The sequence below is a fragment of the Hylaeus anthracinus genome, unplaced genomic scaffold, assembly GCF_026225885.1.
Source record: "Hylaeus anthracinus isolate JK02 unplaced genomic scaffold, UHH_iyHylAnth1.0_haploid 27403, whole genome shotgun sequence".
NCBI classification, from domain to species: domain Eukaryota; kingdom Metazoa; phylum Arthropoda; class Insecta; order Hymenoptera; family Colletidae; genus Hylaeus; species Hylaeus anthracinus.
In genome coordinates, this window is record NW_026535206.1 from 6,508 (window position 1) to 20,012 (window position 13,505).

General features: G+C 39.5%; 1 long non-coding RNA gene across 1 annotated transcript; it reads right to left on the reverse strand.

Moving 5' to 3' along the window:
- Positions 1-7,050: 7,050 nt before the first annotated feature.
- LOC128893384 (uncharacterized) lies at positions 7,051-10,448 on the reverse strand. The gene is made up of 2 exons (XR_008461316.1): positions 8,911-10,448; positions 7,051-8,764 (listed from the first exon to the last, which is right to left on the reverse strand). It is a non-coding gene; the product is annotated as an uncharacterized LOC128893384 (long non-coding RNA).
- Between the last annotated feature and the right edge of the window lie 3,057 nt (positions 10,449-13,505).

The window sequence follows — 13,505 nt, forward strand, 5'->3', positions numbered from 1 at the left end:
GAGCAACGGCTTTACTATTCTTCTCGGGATAAGTGTCTATATCTTTAACAGCTTCTCGAGGCTAACGGAGTCGGCGAGCGCGTTGTCGGCGTAGCTTAAGTTTGTAAGACCGCGTAGCGTTTAATTAAATCAGTCGACAGCGAGGAAGAGAGATAGATTGGGGGAAATGACGAGAGAACGAGTGAGAAAGAGATAGCGAGTGAGACAGCGAACGAGAGAGGCAATTTAATCGGCGAGAAAATAAGAGAATGAGAGAACGAATGAAAGACGAATCGCCTGCGAGCTTGCGAGCGAATGGTAGTGCAAAAGCGAAGACGGGACTTGCAGCTAATCGTAACAATTAGAAACGACGGACGGGTAGATAGATAAATAAGCGTAGTGAAAACAATTTAACCAGAGAATTATTACATTAACGAGCCTCGCGAGGCAGCGGGTCACTCCTCGAACTACTAATTAGATGAGAAAAAAAGACGCAGTTTTTTAAGGTTATCGTCGACTATCACATTTATTATTAAATAAATAGTTAAAGGCTATCTAACGTTTAACGGTCTAGTTTACTCGATAAAAGGGGATTAAAGGGAAACTCGTTACCTCCGCCTAAGGATATAGATCGTACGAAACGAGGAGTTAAAAAAAAAAAATAATAAGCTAAGTACTACGAGATAGATTTCACGGGTAGGGGGGTGGGGTATATGATCAATAAATACACGAAAGTACACCGAAAGTGCTACCAGGGAAAACGGAAAATTAAAGCTATCGTTTATATTCGGATGAGGAGATCATAGTGCTAAGGGATGACGGACTTCATTTTGAACGGCCGGATCCTTTCGGTTTCCTATATTTTCTTTTTTACATAAACTGAATACTCGTTTCATTGCACGACTCGTTCGTTACGGAAGCGGTCCAGGTGATTTTTTCGTGATAAATTTGATTTCAAGAAATCGCAAGGTAATTAGTAAAAGCTATACAAAAAGTTTCGATTCAGACGGAGCTAAAATTTGAAGAATTGAAGAATTTCTATTTTAAAAATTATTTCCGACGCTTGCAAGCATCAAATTTCCATCCCTTTCGCAACGAACGACTCGTAATTTTGTTCACTTGGACGCTGCTTACGGATGTTACAATGGCGTTTCGACGAAACGGCAGGCTCTTTGAATGTGTCTTAAAACCACGCGATCCGCGGTGCGATTAGTAATCGTAAAGGGAGAAAGAAAGGGTTGTCGAGACTCGAGGGAGTGAATGGGTGAGTGGAGCGCGTGACTAAGGGATGAAGAAGAGCGAATGCGAGAGAGCCCGGAGCGACGTTATAGGTAAATCGATATAATTATTGATTAAGGGATAAGTTGTGTACAAATGTATTATAAATTAAAGATTATCCTCAGAGTACCTTAAACGCAGAAAGACGAGCGAAAAAAACGAGAGAGATAGAAAGAGATACACACAAGAAAGAGAACAAACTCAAAACCTCAATATTATGTAGAATTCTTCTCCCCCGACTTGTACCAATGTAAGATCGTGGTTTCCGGGCCGCGAGGTACGGGGAACACGCGTAGGATCAATAATTAAGGTATCGATTAATTATCTAATTAATTAATTAAAGCGTATAAACTCGACGTTAAGACAGTTGCTTAGGGACGTATTAAAATAGCGGTGGGGAGAATGTTTTTAACGTAAACAACAAATGCCAACCATTGTGTTCTCGTGAGAATCATAATTATTCCGTAACTCTTAAGTGAAAGACAAAAGCGTATCTAAGTCGTTGATTAGTCGTTGTAATTTTAATTCTTTCGTTAGAGAGCAAGACGTTAAAGGGAGAACGGGATAATGTACGTGGGAGGCTGAGAACGTTAAATTGCCCGAAGGGAAAAGTGACGAGACCGCGTGTGTCGAATGACAGGAACAATCGAGCATGTGCGTGGACGATGATCGCGGTAAACGACCGTCGAGAGCGAAAATGGTGCGCGTATCCTACACCGTGTGAATCTGAGACTGCACGAGCGATACTTGGACGAATAAGACAGCGATTTCCAAACTTTTCGATCGACACTATTCACATAACGATTACATTATTATTTTTTGTTTTAAATAGCCTTTAGCTTTTAAAATATATATCTCAGAATTTTATATAAATAGAAGCTATATTTCACTCAAGAAAAATTACGCTAGAGTATTATTAACTAGAGAAAATAGTTTTAAAGACGTCAGTGAAATGGTGCACGTTACTGTAAAATCTATTTCTATTTTATATCTCGAATTCCTACTTTTTCTTTTTACGGGACACACGTTCACATCGCATGGTTGCGCAGTTTGCGAAACGCTGGATTAAGGTGTGATTGTCGTGAAGTGCTCAACGAAGTGGAAGCGAGTGAGAATGTAAGCGAAAGTGGACCGAACAGGTGTGAAAGGTTGTTCGAAGGAAGAGTCGGCGTAATTGCGAGAGGAGGGCGTGTAGAAAAAAAAAAAGAAAAAGAAAAATAAGTAAAAGGAGAAACGAATTTTCGACGCGAAACGACAGAGACACACAGTGACCGTGACACACTAAACACACTCTAGTAATACAAGGAACATAGTTTGTACGGGACGTACAAGTTGGACGCGTTCGGCGTCGTACCAGGTTTAAGGTTTGCCAAATCTCTATTAAGTAAAGACACGCGAGACAATGTAAAACTTTATTAAGCTGAATTACGTATATAGTGCATATAGGGAGTACTTGCATTAAAAGAATCATAGCTAAACCGTTAGTGCTTATCGCGACGATGTGATGAAAAAGTGCAGGCGCAATATTTCCAAATCGATCAATCTCCCTCCCTTCGCGATCATCTCAGTTTTCGTTGGATATCTCTTGTAAATGATTCGTCGATATATATCGCGATAAAACACGGACCGAAGCGACACTCGACGATTCCGGTTCACTTTTCCACCGTGATCGTTTCTAAAGAACGCCACCTTTCGGTACAAACGGAACGTCGATATCGGGGAATTATTTTCTGACGACACGGAGATTCTATAAAAGCACATCCAACGAGAAATATTTCTGCCAATTTTCGTAGGAAAACGTGGATCTATATAGAAATTATACTATCCGATAGGATACTATCAGAACTTGCTTGCACTATTATTTTATTAAACTGGTGTAATTACAGAGAAATGTGCCAGAATGGAATTAGAATCTCTGGAAGTCGGATGAATGTCGCTGTCGTTGCGCATACGGAGTTTTAAAAAATATTCCTTTGAAAGTGGCGAGTTTTTAAGAAACGACGTACACTTTGCAGGATAGCACCTATAGATAAGCACCTAAGATTTCTCAAACATTATCCGGAGAAACAAAGTAAACGATTACGTCTTAGTTCATATAACATTCCCGAAGCATTTCGTGAAAATGCGGAGGATATCGACGTTTACGAATCGCAAAGGTGGCGGGTGCATCGGTTATGCGTCAATTATTCCCGCGATTGATTCGCTCGTAGATTTTGTTTCCCCGATTACACGCGTGCAACGCGATACGCGACGAGTGAGGGAAGGGAGAAAGAGGCAGAGACCAGCGAAAAGCTCGGGAAGTAGTTTTAATAGCGTACTAACGATCGTTGACTAATTTTAGCGACATTAGTTTATCTTGATAAGAGCGGGGGAACGATTGGCAGAGAAAGGCATCGATCGACCGAGGAAAGCTTGTAGGTAGCCACGAATTGTTGACGAGTAGCGATTACGGATTATCCAAGGGATTAACCCTCTATAATCAAAATTACGTACACCCTTCTCACAAAATTAGATCGCTAAATACCAATAACGTTGTTGGAGATACAAAACGGTGAATTTTAAATAAAAAAAACACGAACTTTTATCTACAACGTAAAACGAATAGCAATCTCGTTGTTACGTAGACAGGAATAGTCGCAGATGAATTAGGTAATTGGTGTTCGAATCCGGGTACTCGCGGGGTTATAGAGGGTTAAAGAAAGTGAAAACTGACGAGAGAACGAAACGAGGACTAGGGAACGCACGAAACGGAACGTCCATCATGCCACTCGTGCGATTTGGCTGGGAAACTTCGTCGGGAAAAGAGGTGAATTGGGGTGGAGCCAGGGTTGAGGGACGAGGTAAAATAGGGTAGGCGGTGAGGTCACGTGGACAGGGTAGGGTCGGCCAAAATGAGAGACGGAGCGGAAGGACATCGGAGCGGGGTTGTTTTCGTCGAAGGGATGATGAAAGCGTGCTCCCTCAAATTCGGCGTTTTAATGTTCTTTTCGCGATTTCAGGGTAAAACGAGGAAAGAGTGAGAGAGAGGGAGGGAAAAGAGGTGTGGTTCGTTAGGAAACGATGAATCGAGAGTTCGAAAGAGTGTCGGGAAAGGTCCAGCTTGGGGAGGGCAGTTTCCATATTCGCGAATCGCTAATTTCTGCTTTATTTTCGCTCAGTACACATTTCTTTACAATGTAAAACCTTTACTCCTACCCGCTCCCCTCACCCCTAAAAACGACACGTGAAACAAAACAGTACCACTATTATTGCTACTGTACTATTACTATTACTGGCTACAGCTATTACTACTACAACTACTATAATATTACTACTACTACTACTACTACTACTACTACTACTATTACTATTACTACTACTACTACTACTACTACTACTACTACTACTACTACTACTACAACTATTACTACTACTATTATTATTAATTATTATTAATTAATTATTATGAATTATTGTCATTATTACTACTACTATTATTACTCATCAAATACACACATACACATATATATATAAATATATATAATATATATTAATATACTTAACGGTGTTTCTAGTGGATTAATTGATTAATTGATACTTAAGATATATTAATAATATTAATAATAACGATTATAAATGATGATGATATATATATATATATATATAATTATATATATACATAAATATATATATATATAATGATGATAAGGTGATATGCTGATAATTATTACGATGATATAATGATAATATAGAAAAAAAAAGAGTGGATCATTATTCGTAAAGTACATACTGGAATAGATTATGAGGATGATTAAATAGAAAATGATATTAATGAAAAAAAAAAAAAAAACAACCAAGAATCTTGTCAATCGAATCCAAACAATCTTCTCCCTCCGTTTAATTAGTTCTCATTTTAAGTAATCATCGTTTTTTTTTTCTTTTTAAGCTTATACCATGAATTCCTTGTGAGACTTAAAACACTGCACAATCTGATGTTGTTATAACGATACCTTTGCTTTCGAGCGATCAATCGGCTCGATGATCGGGAAACGAGCGTCGCAAAGAGGAACGTATCGTACCCGATGGCAAAGTTTCTCTAACTTCATGGAAGTATCACGCGAAAGACATACCAGTGCATGAGCGGACGTGCGAATGAAAGCAAGCATGCGAGTGCGCGCGATGAGAGACTCAGATTTTTCGGGTTTTTTTTCGAGAGAGAGTTTCAACAAGATTACATCCTTTCCCCGATCGCTCGAATTGCTGGTCGATAATTCTAGACAGCCTTCTATCTTCTTTTTGTCGCTTCTGTTTTGCAATCAGCTTAGAAGTCGGTTATCGAACATCGAACCGACATTTTTTTGGACATTTCCGTACACTCGGAGAGGTTTCGTTTTTAATGCTAATTCCTCTTCGATTAATCGATTATATATATCGTTAGTCGCGTGCAAACGTTACCAGATAGATTTCTCGCTTTATATTCCGAAAGCGATATCTAAAATGATTTTAATAAATATCGAGGTCTGCTAAGTGAAAGAAAACAGTTCGAAAAATAAATTCTATTTCGAAACTACATATTTACACAGTCGTCGTTCTCGAAATATAAAGCGAAAAATCTACTCGGCAACTTTTCCACGCAACTGCATATATATATATATTTTCCATTTTTATTAATTAGTTACTGCGCCACGATTGAACTGCGTTTGCGCGCAATTGATTTATCATCTGGGACGAAGTTACGGAGATGGTTCCAAACAATATTTTTTTTTTTTTTTTTTTTTTTTTTAATTCTTTATTGCATCGTTGACATTACCTTCTCATTGGTGCAGTGTTTTATGCGCGGTTTCAGCGTACGTCATGTCGCCTCGAAACTGAGATGGAAATCACATTCGGAATTTGTTAAAATTTATTTAAAGAGGAAAATTTGTTAAAAAGACTCAGGTTCGCGGCGACTTGGCGTTCTTCGGTACTTCAGAGGCCGAGTGTCTCAATTATCAAAGCTGGAATGCCTTCCATTCAATCATTCAACAGCCCCTTTAGTATTTTTTTTTTACACATTCAGTGCAATGTTCCTCGCAGTAGGTCACGAATCAGTGACTTTATACCGCCGTGAATTTAATACCGGTATTATGCTAAGCTAATCTATACAGAAACCGACGAAGTACCATAGTTAATGCAAAATTCCTGTAGTAAAATCGAGGATACTCGTTAGCGTTATTTTAAGACTTTGGAATCGTGTTGGATCAAGTACATTTCTCAAAAAATTCAGTATAGAAACAGAAACCGATGTGATATTGTAATTAATACAAAATTCCTGTAGTAAAATCGAGGATACACATTGGTTTGGAATCGTGTTGGATCAAATACAGTATTAAAAAATTCGTGTAGAAACGAAGTTGGGTGTATTTTTATATTTCGGTTTCTATATAGATTGTAGTTATAATACCTGTATTTTATGTGAGCCGTTCTTTGCACGAATCGCTTAACTCCATAAAACAAACACTTGAGAACTGCGACAATTCCCTTTATAATACCAAAAAATAGAAATAATAAATGACCTTAATCTTCATTATTTAGGAAATTCAAGATTTTTCAAAAGCTAGAGTTAATTGTTCCATACAATGAACGGGTCATATCACGGTACAAGTCCCCATCACGAGTAAAGTTTGAATTCGAGGCGCGAGGCACGCAAAAAAATTCTCTAAAATAAGCCATCGCGACGAGGCCCCAATTTGGAATTTCCTTTCTCCTCCAACGCGTCACGCGCACATTTTGCTAATTTTCACGCACCGGCGAGTGGCGTGTACCACCACCTAATTCCTTCCTTTGTTTCCCGCAGACGTGATCCCGATCCCAAAGTTCAAAAATACCGAAACTGGGAGCCCGACCTTCATTCCAAATGGAGACGCAGCCCCGGGTCCCCAACGATTTTCCTTGACTCAGCATACCAATTACCATCCTTACAGGCGCTAAAGAAATAGCCAACCGGCTGCCAAAGACACAGACCAACGCTCTAGGTTCCTATAAATTACGAGATTAGAGAAGAGAGAGGTTGGCGGTGCTGTGATGGAGGATGATAGAGAAAGAAAGAAAAGAAAAAAAAACACACACACACACAGAAACGGGATGTTTCAGGGTGAAATAATCGAAACGAGCTCGATCGTTTTACGAAACTGGCCATCCTCTTGCTTCCCTATGTCTGAAACCCGTCGCGTCCAATCGTTAATCGGCGAGAAAATTGACTTTTTTTTTCCAAGAGGGCAGTTTTGAGTTTGTTCAGCCGACGACTATAGCCCGTAAGATGATTATCGATTAAGAATTTATACTAAGTTACGTGCAAGTGACGGCGTGTAAGCAAGCGTCCTTTTACAAATTAAGATTAATTAAGGCCGCCAATTTAGCTGTACGAACCCATCATTAATCTATCGTAACATTAAAATTTTTACTATTCGATCATTTTAAACGTTAGCTAAGTAGCGTCTAAGCCATTCTTTCATTCATATATATATATATTTTTTTTCTATTTATAAGGCTTATCACAAAGACGGAATCATGGTGCAGAGCGTCTTCGGAGTTATTTTTAAGCAGTAAGGGAATCATTGAAAAATTGACAATTGAACTCGCGGCTCAGCCACCGCGACTTTAAACTTCCTTTGAGTTAGGAACGCGTTCCTTTGGTTCTGTGACTTCTCGAGATCGGTAACGTTCAGTCGTATTATTCGCTATCTGGTTCGAATTAAATTTCATCGCACGCAGAAAAGTTTCTCTCGATTTCCAGCAAATCGTTGCTCGCGACGCGTAGCACTAGATAATTTTATAGTAATTATTTAAGGCCCGTGCTATAACGAATAAATTTTGTACTGAAAATTGTAAGAGGGAGCGAGAGAGAAAGAGATACATTGACGTTGTTTAATTCATGGTTTTATTTATACGCATATATTTAAGACGTTTAGTGTTTTATCTATAAGCACTACGATTAAGACGGTTAAGGACGTAATATAAGCTTTTCCTACTTGCACGTTACGAGACATTTTAGATATATTTATCTCATAGTCGCACGGTTATACATTAATCCTAGGCATTATCGTACACCAGATCGGTGGAGATCAATTCCGGCGTATCGTCGTTTTTAATACAGTTACATTTTACAAATCTGGTACATGTATTTCACGGAACTCCGTCAAATAATCCCGCGATCCTCTCCCACGTTGAATCGCGACAAACGGTCTCGTTGTCCTCGTTCGTATCCAATTGACCTCACGTTCGGGACGGATCCTCTTCAACACTTAATCTGCAGGGTGCCTGAGCTCGCACCTTTCTCAAATTCTTAAGGAATTAATTATTCAAGCATTATTATTCAGAGTCGATCGAAGGAGGGAACATTGGATGTAACTTTTATTATTATTTTCATATGAGGAGGAAAAAGTGTTTTTGCTTGATGAATACATCATTTCCAACTTTGTTTTTCCGTGGAGGAACATCAGTTTCTCACATTAACAGTATTCAATACTCCCGCTCCATGAAAACTAGACTAAATCTACTCAGACAGTATTTCCGTGTAGACAGTATGTGCATTAACGGTATTCAATATTGCCGCTCCATCAAATAGTATACAAAACCTACTGAGACAGTATGTATACTAACAGTATTCAATACTGCCGCTCCATTAAATACTACACCAAACCTACTCAGACAGTATGTACATTGTACGGTATTTAATACTTCCGTCTCATTCAAGAACTACACCAAACTTACTGAGACAGTATGTACATTGTACGGTATTCAATACTTCCGTCTCATTCAAGAACTACACCAAACTTACTCAGACAGTATGTACATTGTACGCTATTCAATATTTCCGTCGTACTAAACACTACACCAAACCTACTGAGACAGTATATACATTGTACGGTATTCAATATTGCCGCTCCATTAAATACTACACCAAACATACTCAGACAGTATGTACATTAATCGTATTCAATACTCCTGTCCTCCAAAAACTACACCAAACCTACTGAGACAGTATGTACATTGTACGGTATTCAATATTGCTGCTCCATTAAATACTACACCAAACATACTCAGACAGTATGTACATTAATCGTATTCAATACTCCTGTCCTCCAAAAACTACACCAAACCTACTCAGACAGTAGATTTCGGTCCTGGTGCTATGGTGTGTTCTTCCACGTAAAAAAAAGTTAGAAATGATGTATTCACCGTGATTGGTTAAAAAAAAACCACTCTTTGGAATATTTCAGTTTTTGATTATCATATCGAATAGGAATGGGAATATTTTGTGATCCGCAGATTAAGTGTTAATCCTCGCGGAATTTTCTGAAATTCTCCTTCATCGCAGCGTCGCCTTTACCATAATTTCAATCGGTTCATGCAACAGTAATCGAGCGTACGAAATTTCCAACGAGTCGATGACCGAAGAGGCTGACAATTTATTCGGTGCAGATTCGTATCGATTCAACGACTCTTTCGGTGATTCGTGAAATTGGTTGTTGAACCAATGAACGCATTTTGGGCGAGTTGCACAGTGTAGGCAGGAGACTCTTGGCACAGTGTTCAAGATAGAAATGTATACCGAAATTCGATTAATATATTTCGTTTATTAGTCGAGTATATAATATTACGTTGATAAAATGAGGTTCAATTAAAATTAATGACGTACTCGAACTTTTGACGTCTGTAATTCTGTGGTTGGAGGTAAGTGCGACAAACTCTGATTTCATCTTTAAAAATACAAAATCCTTACGGGTATAATATGGGCATAACGTAGAAAATTGCACAATAACAGACAATCCTTTCTTTCCTATTAAAAATACTCTAATCCAGAATGTTTATACATCGACGACTCTGCATGGTTAATTTTAAGCAGAATACTAACTTAAAATTATCCAAACGAAAGACTGAATCATCCAAATCAAAATCACAGAATAGCCCATGGAATTTCGAATGTCCAATTAGAATGACCAAGCTTGATACTCGGGAACTAACAAACAAACGAAGTAAATTAATTTAATTAATCTTCATATCCTATCATCTTTATTCCCAATAGTGTAACCATTGTAACGACTGTGCCAGGTTCATCCTGTCTAGATTACGCAACGAGTTAACGGTCTTCTAGCTTGCGCTTCTAATCCGTTGCCATGCACTCGCGACACAAGTTCGTAAGCTGGTCCAAAGGTTTAGTTCAAACTACGGAACTAATTACGTCCGCGGTTCGAGCCATTATTCGTGGTCGACCTCTTCGATTATCGGTAGCGTTTCAACAACGAGCTGGCTCGCGATTACGCGCGTCACAGCTCTCCGATTACCACTCTCTCCCTGATTGCGTCCTTGGGCCGCGTCCTGGCACACAGTACTACGTTCTTTTATGCGATTCTAACAGGCACCGTATACGGATCCTCGAGACTAGAGAGCGTTCCTGCTGCCCCAGGAACCAATGACAGCTACAGTGGCGGTGGACCCCAAAGGGGTTACACGGGATCCTCATCCAGCTCCAACAATTACCATCCCTACCGTCGCTAGAATGGATTTAGACATAACTCGAGTCCCCGGCGTTAGAACGTGGTTTCGCTTACCCTCTTCTCCGTCATCGGTGCACGTGCGTGTACAGTAAACGGTACAAATATAGCGATTTTAGGGATGTTGCTAAATTTTTTAATTGCAGAGTATTCTGATGCAATTCATTCTGGAATCTATCGTTCCTCGTTTAACTTGAACGATGGAGTTATTACAAGGCCTTGGGAAGTTTCAAGACTTAATCCTTTGCACTCCGAATTATATTTAAATTTGAGAGTTGTATTTGAAGTTTACTTCCGCTAAAAAATAAGGTAATAAACGGAGGAAGGAACAAATTCACTTAGATACCAGTTTTATTCTCACTTTTGTTATATTTTGTCACTTTCAAGCATTGTCTCTTGAAACAATTTCGTTCGCTATTGATTTCGACGAAGGAGCTCCTGAGATAAAAACTAGGATTGCAAAGGCTTAATAAGTGATTGAATACCGTCAGGGTCGATTAACTCGGAATATATAAAAATTCTCTATGATTCCAGATTAGAAAATGCACAGTAATCTCAAAGTGCAACACTGCCCAGCCAAGTAAAGTGCATATACCACCCACCAAGGGGTGTTTTAGACCAACTTCGAAACCGACGTCATCGCTATATTAGCACCGTCGACTGTAAGCGTGCTTTCGCATACTAATGCACCCCGGAATGCATTAGTTCGCCTGTGCATTCGATCTTCCGCGCAACGCGGCCGCCGGGCTGGTATCGATACCGAGACATCGATTTTGTATAGTTCATTTTTTTTTATCGATACGCACCCCCATTGAACCATCGCGAATGGTTCGAGCTACAGCGTGCGAGCGATCGCGACCGAAATATATCATATATATTAAAGCGCGGAGCGCAGCGATCGGTTCGCTCATTTTAAAAAAAAAAAAAAGATATTCGAGATACATTTGCGCCAAGAGGATTTCCGGGGAAGGTCAGGGCCAATTCGTGGACGAGGAAGCCTTCGGAGAAGAAGAAGGCGGCTCCGTCGGCGCACCAAGCATCGGACCAATTTTTCTGCGCGTGCAGCGATCGCCATCTTGGAACTTGACTTCAGGAAGATCGCGTGTCGCGCATATTTTCCTCCCCCTTTCGTCGTTATTCGGCGTCAACGTCGCCGAAGAAGTGAAGCCTGTCCATTAAATCGTCTACGATTTAGTCCACGGGGCTGTGTCGATCGGAACGAGGGTCATTCGACGGAAAAATTGGATTCTATAAGGGTTGAAAATAGGGGCAGAAGCTTTTGTTACGTGCCAAATTTATACACCGTGACTGTATTGGTTTTCTACGTGGTCGTTACGCGATGAGATACCGAGGGTTACAAAGTAGGTACATTTTTATTCCTTTTCTGTTTAGTAAAGTTTGCAATCTGCTTGGAACGTGAATTGAATTAAACTACGTCTGTTTATGTTTCAGCCTATTTAAATAATTAATCATAGTATATTTAAATATTAAAATGTCTTTAAGTAGTTCGAATTGATCAATATTAAAATACTGTTCTACCAAATCAGTAAATATTAGGTGGACTGGAAAGTAATGTCGTTTCTTTTACATTAAATTCAGACAAATTTTTTATAAATTTCTATTTGTAATTATTAATTGTATAATCGCTCCCGTTATCAATAGCCTTGTGCTATCTAGTGTGCAAATTGTCAATGCCAGATCGATAAAAATCAGTGAGCTGATGAACGTTAAACAAGTATTTAAAATTGCAAAAACGACATTATTTTTCCGGTTCACCTAATATTATATATTTAGTTCAGAAATGATCGAATCATTCGACATTCGAATTTAGACAAATTAACAGTCTCCACCTTTCCTCGTCAAGGGTTTGCGAAAGAACCCAAATGCGAATACCGATTACGTAGAAAAGTAATACACGTACTTCCTATTTTCCGCATTCTCAAGCAGCCAATTTCGGAATATCCTTCGTATTTCCGCTCGTGAAGAGAGTTTGGTTCTCGTTTCGCGTGACAAAGAAAAAGAGAAGTTCTTCGTCGAGCGAGAATTATTCTTAACCACCGTGGAAGGCAATGATTGACAAGGGTTAAAGCGCAAAGTCGGGTGAGACACGTTCGTCCAGAAACAGAAAGCGTTGGGTAATGTAAGCTTAGATTTAAGGGTTTTCACGTTAACATAACGATCCACCAAGTCTTCGACCAGTGATACAGAGCGCTTTGAGTACTTCGTTGCGAAACGAAACGTGGTCATAATTCTTTCGACACATCCACCCCCACCCTGTTCTTTTATTTTCATTCTCCCCTTTCTTTGGTTGGATACAACGGACCCTAGAGAAGTAGATTAATGGCCTTCGTGATAAGTACGATAACGCGGGTCACGCTTCGGTTACGTTCGCACGCGAGGAATCGAATCGTCCGATACCGGAAGCCATCAGCAGCCCCTACTTTTGAGTTCTCCTTTAATTTTTGTTTGTCGCGACCGGCGACAAATAGTTCGCACCGATGAAAAAACCTAATCCTTTGTTTTTTTCAATTTCTGCCGTAGGAAGTTTATTTCCTAGACGTCCTGTTCATTTTTCTGACTGGATGATGCGAGGCTTGTGGACTTGAGGTAAAGAGAAAAAAAAAAGAAAGGAAAAACGCGCGTTCAGCCCGCGGTCGCCGCTTAACGGGCCGCGATAATTAAGGAATTTCTCAATTTAATTAATCAGCTGGTCCTTTGTCCCCAATTTCTTTT